The sequence below is a fragment of the Lactuca serriola genome, chromosome 7 (genome assembly GCF_051521515.1).
Source record: "Lactuca serriola cultivar US96UC23 chromosome 7, Lser_US96UC23_V15, whole genome shotgun sequence".
Taxonomy (NCBI): domain Eukaryota; kingdom Viridiplantae; phylum Streptophyta; class Magnoliopsida; order Asterales; family Asteraceae; genus Lactuca; species Lactuca serriola.
The window spans coordinates 96,536,414-96,549,566 of record NC_136414.1 but is presented as its reverse complement, the minus strand read 5'-3'; positions in this window follow the sequence as shown (position 1 = coordinate 96,549,566).

The following is a 13,153-nucleotide window of genomic DNA, read 5'->3' as shown; positions in this document are numbered from 1 at the left end:
GGTATACTGGAAATTTTGGATGAAAGGCTGGGAGCCTTCCGTACAGAGATGATGGCTTTCATGGGAGCTCGTACTTTGACATTCCGAGAGTTTAGAGCTTGCGGAGCGCCGAATTATCATGGGGCTAGGGACCCCATTGCTAGCAGCAGGTGGTTGGCTGATGTTGCTAATGCTTTTCGTACGAGTCGGTGTCCCGAGGGGGACAAGGTCAGACTCGCCTCCTGTCTTCTGAAGGACAGAGCGAGGGATTGGTGGGAAGAGATTGGTCATCCTTTGGGGGATGATGCCACGTTGGACGCGATGACATGGAGTGATTTTTCAGCCAGGTTCAGGGTTTAGTTCCCACCGACTATTGAGGTGCAGCAATTGGTACGAGAGTTTCAGGATTTGACACAGACCACTGAGACTATGTGTCACACCCCAAAACCAAGAACGGTGGAAACGTTCTGGGGCGGAGGACGTCATGTAAAGTATCACAACACAGTAAATGTAAATAAGCAAACAACATCATCCATTGCATTAAATATATAATTTAATACAAGTGTGTTCTGTACAGTTATAGACACCAAAATAATGTAAAACAAAATAATATGAGATGAGTCTTGGATGCGCTTCATCTTCTCAAAAGCTGGCCTCGGTACCTGTCTACTGATGACCTGAAAATACAAGTTATTTTGAAAGAGTTTATCAGCATTAAGCTGGTGAGTTCATAAGTGTTTTAGTGTCGGTGTTTGTTATCTAAAACGTTTGAACGTGTCTCAAGTATAAGTTTGTAAAATGTATGTAAGTGTTTGTAAAAGTTTGAATCTCTCAGAAAATCCTATATTTTCTATTAAAGTAGCCTTCTACCAAGGCTTAACTGTTTTGTATGCTCGTTTGTTGTAAAAGTGTGTAATTTCCCAAGTGTAACTATCATTTAACAAAATATAGTTTGTACATTAATGTTTAAGTGAGGTTATCACTAAAAATGTGTAATGGGTAAATCATTGTAGTACTGTAGTTTTGTATTATAGGAACTACTGCTGTACTAACTACCTTAAACCGGATTTATATTAAGGCATTATGTGATAAATTGCACCATACTATCGACTAGTAACAACGACATAATGAATGGTCGTAATAAAGAAAATGACGTTTGGCACCTGCAGACCTGCAGGTCCGGCTGTAGCTAGCAGCAAGGTGTAGGATTGTCAATCCAGCATAGATCTATACGCAAACTCACGCTCCCCCTTCAAGAGACTCTGGCCACAACTAGAGTCATGACAGTTAAGTCATGCTCCGATTTAAATCACAGTAATTTAAGTATTCTAGTATATGTAATGTAATGTTTCTCGTTCTCGTATAGTTGTATATGTTCTCCTCCTAGTATAGTTGTATATGTTCTCATAGTATAGTTGTATGTGTTCTCGTAATATAGTTGTATGTGTTCTCGTAGTATAGTTGTATATGTTCTCATAGTATAGTTGTATGTGTTCTCATAGTATAGTTGTATGTGTTCTCGTAGTATAGTTGTATATGTTCTCATAGTATAGTTGTATATGTATGATCCTGTGTTACCCCGATGGTAACTTACTAATGATGTGTCTAGTACGTATGAATATTGAAGTACTTTTATGTCTATATATGTATATTTGATATATAATTAATATTGAAACGACCTTCGGATGGTCACCCGAAATCCCACCAGACCACATCCAAATCGAGGAAAAGGAAATAGGGCGGATTGCCTTCCTAAGCCCTTTAAACATTATTTATACATCTATACATATATGGGCATGCAATTTATAAGAAGTAAAAGCATAAATAAGATTTTATAAGACATTTGAACCATAAATATTATTTCAAGAAAAGATCGACTTGATGTCAATCTATAAAACAATTTGAAGGCATAAGTTTGATAAAACAGTTTATGTAATTGGAACATTTGGTTGAATCACAGTTGTAAATAAGTTTGAAAGGTATAAGAGTTTGTAAAACATTTCAAAGTAAAGCAGTTTGATAAACAGTTTGAACAGTGATAAAATCATTGGTTTCCTAGTTATTAATCACATGTGATTAAATGCAATCACATGTGATTGAAGCAATAACTATAAGTGTTTGACTTGTATCCCCCCATAAAGTATTTAAAACATTTAAAATCATTTCAATGGTTGATTAAAGGGGTATGCACTCACTTGTGGTGAGCTGTTTGAATTGCAGTGTCGGATACCGTGCTAGGTGGCAAATGGAGACTTGTTTACACGCACGAGCCTAGTTATCATATAATAAGCATATATATAACTAATTAGCCAAATAATAACTTAATAAAATAATTTGGGACACTTAGGAACATAAAAACACTTTGTATAAATGTTATAGGTCCTAAGGGTTGCATCTAAGTCGATACGGGACAAGGCGAAAGGGGTTTAATGCACCAAAGACCTTGTATAAGAGTTCACCACCCAACAAACCCCACCTTTGGAGTTTACGGCCGTGAACCCATGAGTTTACGGCCGTGAACTCCTCACTTGGTGATTTTGGGTGTTTTGAAGTGCTATATTAATCCTAGAATAAGCCTAACATTGTTGGAATAATTCTTGAAGTAGTTTAAGGCCCTAGAATGCTCCATAGAGGAGTTTACGGCCTAAAGACCATTTCCCCTAGAGTTTACGGCCGTAAACTCCTATGGGATGTTGGTTTTAATTCTTTTAAGTCACTTGCACATGTAGTATAGCTTCTATGTTTTTATCTAAGGCTAAAAGGGACATTAGGCACACATTTGTGCCTTTACTTGGAGTTTACGGCCCAAGTGATGTTCCTTGGCCGTAAACTCCCTTTAAGGGATGATTTTGGTGTAATTTACTCCCCATTCAAGTTACAAGTATCAAAGGGTAATAGTCTTAAAGCCTTAGGGGTGATTTAGGGCACTTATAGCCCTTAAAAAGGGGTTTACGACCCAAGAGATATCCTTGGCCGTAAACTCCTAAAACCTTATGATTTTGAAGTGTTTTGGTGTCCAAATTAGCTACTAGCATTAGAGGGTAAATGCCTTAAGCCTTAGGGGTGATTTAGGGCTCACTTTGGCCCTTGGAAATGGTGTTTACGGTCCAAGAACTCTTGGGCCGTAAACTCCAAAAGCCTTATGATCTTGGATGATTTCTAGCCTCTAATGTTTATACATTATGTCCTTAACTAGTTGTCTAACAAGGAAACGGGACTAGGTAGCCTTAAAGCTCTATTTTGGAGTTTACTCCCCAAGAACGTTCTTGGGCGGTAAACTCCCAGATCTTGCATTTTAGACATGTAATTTATGTTATAAAGCATATAACAAGTATTAAAACACATCTTAGAAAGTAGACTCACAATCTGGGATGAAAACCCGAAGATCCGTCAGAGAGAAAATGGCTTTTCTCTACTTGGAATTGTGAATAATGAATTAATTAAATTCAGAAATCTATTTATAGTCCTGAAATATTTTGGCAGAAAATATTTTTATTTAGGAAATTTGACTATGACATTATGAAACTTGGAATGTTCAAGTTTCACAAATCAAGGAGCATCCACTCTCCTGATATCTCCTTAAACGTAAACCCTAATGTACACAAACTTGTTCGGAAAAGTCTGAAAATTACTGAAACTGGACTGGCTTCTATTGAATAGATATTGTTCGTACAAATGGAAATTTCGGGTTGTCACACTATGGTGGAGATCACCGCCAAGTTCAAGGAGAGGGCTCTTCTTGTACTGCAGTATGTCACGGATGAGGAGATGAAGAAGACCCGATATCACTAGATGTTGAGGGCTGACATCAGGGAGTTCATGAGCAGGTCCGGCTGTAAGACACTGGAAGATATGATTTATCGGGCTCGAGAGAGGGAGATCGATTTGGAACAGATCCGGAAGAGGAAGTCGGATGAGGTTCAGGTAGCCACAGGTTCGGGCAAAATGCCCAAGGGGTCAGATTCGAGACCGAGGGATTACCAGAGCCGCGGCCGATGCGGGAGGTGCGACAGGACGCATGAGGGTGCGTGTAGGAGTGGTAGTGGTGGAGATTCGGGCTGCTTCAAGTGCGGCCGGGCTGGTCATCTTAGCAGGGATTGTACTGCTACCACCACACAGGGATCAGATCTGATATGTTTTCACTGCAGTGGCCACAAGAGGGCCCAGTGTCCCAGTTTTCTTTCAGCAGGACAGGTGATGGCACCTGCCCCTGCAACTTTGAGGATCACAGACGGCCGTCAGGGCCGAGCAGAGGCGCCTGCGGTAGGAGGCGGGGCTTTTCAGATGACTACCATGGAGGCGCGAGCAACGCCGGACATAGCAGGTATGCAACCTTCGTTTCCTATTTTCTTTATGCATGATTATGTTGTTATGGTTTTGCATCGTTATTGGTATGAGTAAATTTAGAATTGTGCGGCTTGCTTGTGATTTAGTCATATGCCATCTGCATACCTTGGACATTAAAATGATAGTTAAGGATCGTGCCCGATGGGAGCAGGTTACTCAGGATGCAGTAACTATAGCATGCTCATATGGGACTCGGTAGTGTTCTGCTAGATCCAGAAAGGTGTTATTGAGTGATGGGTCAGTTAGATCCCTAGCCATGGCAAGCTCGGTTCTCCAGCAGATTGATGGTGGTATAGCAGAAAAGATCAGGAATTCTTCTCAATCATTGAGCAGTGGGGTAGGCAGGATCAAAGTGGGGGAGAACCCTCTGAGAGTACATGGGTAAGAGCACGTAGATCCAGAATGAGTACACGACCTCTAAGAAGGAAAAGAAATAGCACAGTGATTGATGTATTGAGGAGTTCAGTGTTGGGAGTTGAGAGACTTCCCAACAGTTAGTTCATGTAATTGAGATGGGTAGTATCGGGTTTGGAATTCAGGTTGGAGGATCGCCTGTAGGACTCGAGAGAGTTGGAATGAGGATTTTGAGAAGGGTTAACATGGGATGCTTTCGTGTTAGTAGTCAGTGGCAGAGACAGCATGTAGAGCATGGTAGAGCGGCGGCAGAGCCGCAGCTTTCTCCAGCAACAGTTAGAGGTGGAAAGTGTTGTAAAACTACGGGGTAGCCGTAGCATTCACCAGCAGTCAGTGAGTATTGAAGGTGTTGTAAGACTACGAGTAAGCCGTAGAATTCCCTAGTAGCTTAGTTAGCGGAGTGTGGGCGGAGGCCCGTATCTCCTAGTTAGCAGAGTTGGGGCGAGGCCCTTACCTCCTAGTGATCTAGGTAGGAATCAGGGATGGGTAGTAGATGAGAATAGTATGGAGCTAGCCTGCATAGCCCTAGAGAGGTGAGACCTTGGGAGAGGCCGCTCCAGGATGTAGTTGGGTGAGACCCGTGGGCGAGGCTCGTATGTTGGGAGCAGTATAGGTGAGACCTAGGGGCAGGGTTGCTTAGTAGTGTAGTTGGGTGAGACCCGTGGGCGAGGCCCGTATGTGAGTAGCAGTATAGGTGGGACATGAGAGCAGGGTTGTTCAATAGTATAGTCGAGTGAGACCCGTGGGCGAGGCCCGTGAGTTTTAATAGCACAGGTGGGACCTGGTAAGGACCTTAGGGTCAAGTTAGAGGATTGAGGATCTCAGGGCTGGTAGCGCCAGAGTGGCAGAGTAGAGGGGGCAGTATTAGATAGCCTAAGTTTCTTCGGAAGTCGCTGGGAGCGACTAGGAGTTTGTGTTGGGGCTAGCGACCGGTGGGAGCCGGTAATCCAGATATTGATAGATCAGTAGGGACTAGGGTGGTCTCGGTTCGTCCGGAAGGCGGATAAGGGACAGCAGAAATTTTCAGTCAGTTGGCCATAGCGAACTTCGAGGACAAAGTTTAGTTTAAGTGGGGGAGAGGTGTAACACTCAAAATCAGAAAGGCCAAGAAAGGAAAGAAAACCCTAAGTTAAAATGTCAACTCGTCGAGTCCAGGGAGGAACTCGACGAGTCGGAGCGGGATCCGGGGGATCGATTAAGTAACCGACTCGGCGAGTCGGCAAAGAGGACTCGGTGAGTCCGGTCTGAAGAGGGAAACCCTAAATCCGGGACTTTGTGCACTATTTAAGCATCTCATTCTCTCCCTTAGGGTTCCTTATAGCCTCTCTTATCCAGAATACAAAACCCTAAGCCTCCATTGTTGCACATTCAAGCTTTCTTGCCATTTTGGGTGATTTGAAGGAAGAATGAAGAAGGGAACCATTGGGGATTCAAGGATTGGTAGTAGATCCAGAGTTTGTAGGATTTTCGAGAGCATTTGAAGGTAATGAGTCACCACCTTCACTCTTTTGCATATAGATCAACCTTTAACATGAGATTTGGGGCTTGTAGGGCAAGTTTAAGAACCATTTCGAGTTAGAAGCCTAGATCTGAAGTTGCTACTTCATATCTAAGTGTATCTTGGCCTAGAGAATCATAAAGCATCAGTCTATGGGTTGATTGTAAAGCCTCTTTGTCTTAAACCCAAGTTTATAGTGTTTTGAGCCTAGATCTCCTTAGCTACACGTAAAGTTTGCCACTTTACGTGAGGAATGGGCTTTAGTAGAGTGGATCTACAGTTTGGAGTCCATGAATGACTCAAGAGCCTCTGAATATATAAAGGACTGAATAGACTCGGCGAGTCCTTTAAGTGGACTCGGTGAGTAGTATGAAGATGGAGATGAACTCGACGAGTTGGATGAACAACTCAGCGAGTCTGTTGAAGATTGCCTTGGACTCGGCGAGTCTGTTCTTGGACTCGGTGAGTCAAGTCACGAAACCCCAAACCCTTTGAGTTAAGACTCGGATCAGTGAGTTGAGTGGGGACTCAGTGAGTTGGTCAGGACAAGACTCGGAAATTGGTAGAGTCGGTGAGTCAGGGGCTGACTCGGCGAGTCGAGTCGCGAATGAAAGGATTCTGAGCGTATGAACTCGGCGAGTCAGTAGGCAGACTCGGCGAGTAGGGTTGACCTGGAAGGTTGATTTTAACAAGGACTTTGACTTTGGCCAGAGTGGACTTAGTTGACTTTCGGAGGAAAGTTAGACTAAGTGTTATATTGATATTGGTAGCTCGGGGAGCTAGTGGAGCAGCATTTCAGAAAGAGTTGTCAGACAGCGGCCAGAGGGATTACCAGCAAGTTTAGCAGTACTAGGTGAGTTTCCATTTGTGTGAATGGGTCTACGGCCACAATGCCGACCCATGTAGTTACGAGTAGGAAGGCTCGGGGGTTAGCCCTAGGCACTATATGCTAGTATGATATTTGGGACCAAGGTCCATTGATAGCGGGCGGGTGCCTCGGGAATGGTTTGCATGATAGAGTATACTTGTTGTCTGTGTGATACTGGTATGAGCCTGGTAGGGAGGTGAGTACAGGCGAGGTCCCGTATCTCACCAACAGCAGAGTGTGGACGGGGTTCCATATCTCATTAGTAGCAGAGCAGGGGCGAGGCCCAAGTTAGGAAAAGAGTGAGTGTGGGCCGGGCCCGTATCTCACTATCAGTAGGAGCGTGGACGGGGTTCCATGACTCATCAGGCGCAAGACAGGGGCGAGGCCTTAGAATAGGATTCAGTAGTATTGTTAGCTTATGTGTTGTGATATGTTTACGTGTTAGTATACGTTAGCGGGTGAGGCCCAGTGACAGGCGAGGCCTAAGTGAAACAGATCTGTATCCGAGCGAGGCTCAAAGCTAGGCGGGGCCTGTTGTAGCAGGTGAGGCTCGAGGTAGAGGGCGATGCCCAGTACTTGCGGTTTGCGATTATGTGTTTGGTATGTGGTAGGTTGGGGAACTCACTAAGCTTCGTGCGTACGGTTTTCAGTTTTGGTTTCAGGTACTTCCGGTCGCGGAGGGAAGAGCTCAGGGTGATCGCATGGCACACACCATAGATTAGACAGCCTGTGAATGTTTTACTCTGATAATGAAAATATGTTTTGGAATTAATACTATGATTATGTTATGGATTGATAAATGTGTTTTAAGTAATGTTTTATAAAAATGAAATTTTTAGTCTTGAAATTTGGGATGTTACAAAAATATAAAATACGGGTTAAAAATAAAAGTTAAAATTTGGCAACGCAGCCTTAAGGGAAGTTGTACTACTAGTTGAGAGCTACACAAATATATAAAGAGGGTAAGAACAAGATTTATATAAGGAAGATATGAATTTTTATAAAAGATTTAGACTTGCACGCCAAGTGCACGCCATACTCGACGTGCATGTCTGACACCCAGATTCGTCGAGATTGGAGAGACGTGAACCATCAGAAGTGTGACACGTGGCAAACTCTGGATGGAGCCATGAGTAGAGTGCACGAAGTGCGCTGCACACATAAGCACTATAAATAGAGGTGCTCACCTTCTGAATTCTTCACACCCAAAAATCTCTCTCCGTCTCTCTCTCTCTCTCTCCCCTCTCCTTCTCTCTCTCGATCTCGAAAAGCCTCCCAATGGTGTAACACTTCAGATGGAGCAGCAATGACATCCCCAATCTCGCTACTAAGGTGAGGTCACAACCACATTTCACTATTTTAAAGGTTTTATAGGGGAGACTACATGCTTATCAAACTACTTTATCAAAACATATTTATATCTATAAATATCAATAGTTATATAAGTCATTAAACCTTTGGATAATATAGCCATAGATACTATACCTAGTTGTAAGCTATGCTATTATGCCTAAGAGTTATGATGTCCGATAGTCTAGGTAGTGATAATACCTAGATGTTATGATGCCCAATTCCCTAGGATAACATAGTACATAGAAGTAATGTTGGTCAACTATAAGGATATGTAATATACCTAATCATTACTCTACCCAATTATCCTATTTTAGATTAACCATAATTAGGGTGTATATATATATATATATATATATATATACACACACACACACACACAAGATAATTATGAGGTCTATAAGTTTCAATTATCAAAAATAAAGTAAACGATTTTATATTGTGATGGTTATAGGAAATCACTAAGAAAGAAAGATAAAAGATAAAATACCTAAGTTTAACGCGTTAGTGAGCTGTTATTTTTCATCCTTAGTCTGATAAAATTTGGCTACCCCGAACCTATAGTCGTTAATCTTGCGAGAGCCAAAAAGATATGTATAGATTTATACAGGTTTTGACACACCCATCTGCGATTTCTAGCTACAATCCCGACATGATAACTCTCTTTATTGTTCAAGCACTATTCGACATCTGATGAAGCGTCGTGCGGGGAGATTATTAGTCTATAACGCTGATTATAGGGGCTCATGGTAATACATTACAATCACCTTAGAGATCGGACTACCTAGAGGGACGCCGTCAAATAGTAACTAAAATATGTCATGATTAATAGAATATCCTAAAATATAAAGTTCATAAGATAGGATTGGTAAAGATGATAAGATAGGATCGATAAAATATCCTACAAATATAATAAGATAGGAATGGTAAAATATCCTATAAAAATAATAAGATAGGATCGGTAAAATATCCTACAAAGATAGTAAGATAGAAATTGTAAAATATCCCATAAAAATAGTAGGATAGGATTAGCAGAATATTCTAATCGGAAGACTTATAAGTTACAAGATACAAGAAATTTTGGAAGAGATAATATAGTAAAGTATAGGAAATAAGGAATATAATCAAATGATCATAATCATTGTAAAATTCGTAAAAGTTTTCAAAAAGAGTTTATTATATGTTTATCTAAAAACCTGTGAATTCACCAACATCAAGTTGACATTTTCAAAACCGCATGTATTCCTAGGATGGAATAAGGATCAATGCAAGGAAGGACAGTTAGCTTGAAGATAGATCTATAAAAAGGTAGTTATGGTTTGTGCTCTGTGATTTGGATAATTTAGGTAATCACCGTCACCACTCGACATTTCCGCCAATGGTTGGGGGAGGTGTGACAAAATAGTATGAGAGCTACTTGCTATAGCGAATTAGTATTTCTTCAGGAATTACGACTATAGCTTAGGACATATATTTCGATTAGGTTTTCCCTCAAACCTATAGATAAAAGTATTACTATTAATTACCCTACTGATAGACTGCTTACGAGAGAGGTGAATAGTTTGAACGTTCACCTGGGTTGCTGGATTTCAGAACGACTATATGCTAAAATAATCCGGCCCTTCTCACTTCTCATCTGGTCAATCCATATTTGATTGTCTAAAAGTACGAAACAATAGTAGTCGCCAATTCCTGAATAAGTATACAAATCAAGAATGATATATATATATATATATATATATATATATATATATATATATATATTATCTAAGCTGGTTCTGTATGTAAAAGTTGAGTCACTCCTAAATTTAGCCTGATCACCTATGTTTAGTCTTGACTAAACCAAGACATTAACTAAATTTGGGCTCGATAAATGTTAAAATAGAAACCATACATATACAACACAAATCAAAAGCATACATAAGTGTATCAAAATATCCCACAAAATAAGAAGAAATAAGTATCAAAATATAACCCAAACACATCAACCCTCCCACCTACTCACTGCTCTCAAACTCATCCTCCTTGTCCTTCGAGCTCTCCTCGTTATCGTCATCAGTATCCCCAGGGTATGTGCCTGAGGTGCTAACACCATCATGACCAACACCCCTCAGCTGAGCAGGAGGTGGAACAACAGCACATGCCTGAGGAAAATGTGGATGATCCAACCCAAGGTGCTGCCTCACCCTAGCAATTGAAGCCATAATCTAACAATGCTCCTCCTGTATTGCATTCAAATGCCACATTACATCGCGTAGAGTCAGCTGCGGTTGATCAAGCTTGACATGCCTAGGTCTCTGATGCCTCTCAAAGACAGGCTCAGGGATATGCTCCGGCTCCATATCATCATACGAAACCCTCCACTGCCACCCAACGTCTCGAACCAACGCCCACATCTTCCCTAGAGTGGTAGTACCCATGTATCTAATAGGAATAGGAACCATCCCGCTAGTGTCAATCTCATAAGATAGGGCCAATCGAGTGACCCAATGACCACCACAAATCCTGCTTGAAGGCATGGAACCTAGAGCCATACAAGATAAATAATTGCTAATTTCAAGTCTTTTACAATAGACAAATAATGGAAATTTGGAACAAACTAAATTAATAATAGGACTGAGAGTTGAGACTTACTTGTTTCATTATATTAGGGGAGGAGGGAGGGGGGGGGGGTCGTTGAAGAGGATGTCGCCGGAAAGGAGATTGTCAAAAAAGAAAGTCATCGACAATAAAAAGTTAGGGTCGATAGTGAGGTGGGGCTAGGGCACAAGACCGACGCACACACTTTTTTCCTCTAATGTGCGATGCGTCTGTTTCCTTGATTCCTTCATCCAATTTTAGCAAACAAAAAGATATGGATTGAGCATTTTTTTATTTAATTAATTTGAGATTAAATATGAGCATAAAATTTTGGACTATTAACATACATTTGAGTTATATTGTGTTATTTATAAGTTAGGAGTAGTCCAATTATTTTAGGGTAGCCCATAATTTTTTAAGGGGTAGCACCGTAACTAAAAAAAGAATTCAAAAAAAAGTATATATTATTGGACGAAATTTGAGGGGTGACCCAGGATACCTCGGACTCCTATGTAGCTCTGCCTATGTGTGGAACGTTCCTACATTCTAGAATACACTTTTTAGAGTCCATATGTCATATCTTGCCAACCACTGACTACTTTGGATCAGACTTTACTACTCCAAGATTGTGCATTCCGAACAATGTAGTTATTTTGCAAATTTCAAAAAAAAAATAGTTAGTTTTATTAAAAGTTTTATTTATATGAATAAGTTTAGTATATATTTTCCTTATATGATATAAATATAATTATTATACACTTGTAGGGTTACATATGACTACTAGACTATTAGCAACATGGTTCTAAAAGGTATGCTATGATGTGCGCCAAGACGCACGTCAAGTCGTACCATGGCGCGAGACGTAATGTAGCATTTACGAAAATGTCAAAGGAGAGTTTGTTAAGCGTGACGCCTAAATAACATGTTAAGGCCCGTCTTATCGCGTTATGATGCAATTTTTATTTCAAGGCGCAAGGTTTTTTTTTTTTTTTTTTTTTTTTTTTTTTTTTTTTTTTTTTTTTTAATGATCGAGCCTAAAATAATTGATTTTTTTGTTAACTTTTTTATATTAAATTATAGTATAGCATTTTAAAAAACTTGATATATTTGATGTAATTCTATAATTATATGATTTATTTTAATATATATAAAAGAAAAAATTGCAAAAAATGGTCCCTGTGATATGCATTTTTTTGGGGGTTTGGTCCAAACCACGAGTTTTTTGGATTCGTGGTTCTTTTGGACTAGTTTCATTGTAAAACTGGTCCCCGATAAACTTGAAAAGATGACTTTTCCCTTTTAATTGGTTTTGTCCATTTACTTAAATATTTTTTCTTTTATTTAAATATGAATGTTAAATCAAATCAAGAAGAGGCCCACACACACACACACACACACTCTCTCTCTCTCTCTCTCTCTCTCTCTCTCTCTTTCTGTCTCTCTCTAGTATAGGAAGGTGTTTCTTTCTTCCTAAACAGACGGTAGGATACAACTGATAAAAAAGGGCCACTTTATCTACACCAATTCACAGTCCAAGCCTCTTGACGTTGAAACACCACCACCGTTACATTAATGCTCCGCCATAGAACCACTGGTAACTGTCATGATCACTACCGTTGGCCACCATTTGGCAACCAACAACCCTAACCTCCTTTCCTATTCAGATAATCAACCACTACCACCATTTCTGTTGCAAGGAAGGCCGGAAACCACCATCCACCACCTTCATCGGCGAGAAAACCATCCACAACCACCACCACTATTGATTCCGACAACCACCGAGTTCCCCCTCCTCCCCCACTCATGTCTCTATCCAATTAAAACAGAAGTGAAGCGACAGAAGGTCGTTAGAGCAGCCCCCTCTTGCATGCCACCGCAAATCACTGCCATTCGCTGCTGTTGCCGCCGACAGCCTCAAGCCACCGCCGTCCGCTGCTGCTGCCGTTGCCGGTAAGCCATCCATCCCCCCATTCCGTGTAGATTGGTCGTTTCCCCTTGATATGTTTCATCAATTGAATCGAGGGACGAATATCTCGATTTTTTTTATTGTGTGTTGAAGACGGGTTTGTAAATCACGAGTTGGAGAATGGTGGTGCAGGTAAGGAAGAAACAGAGAG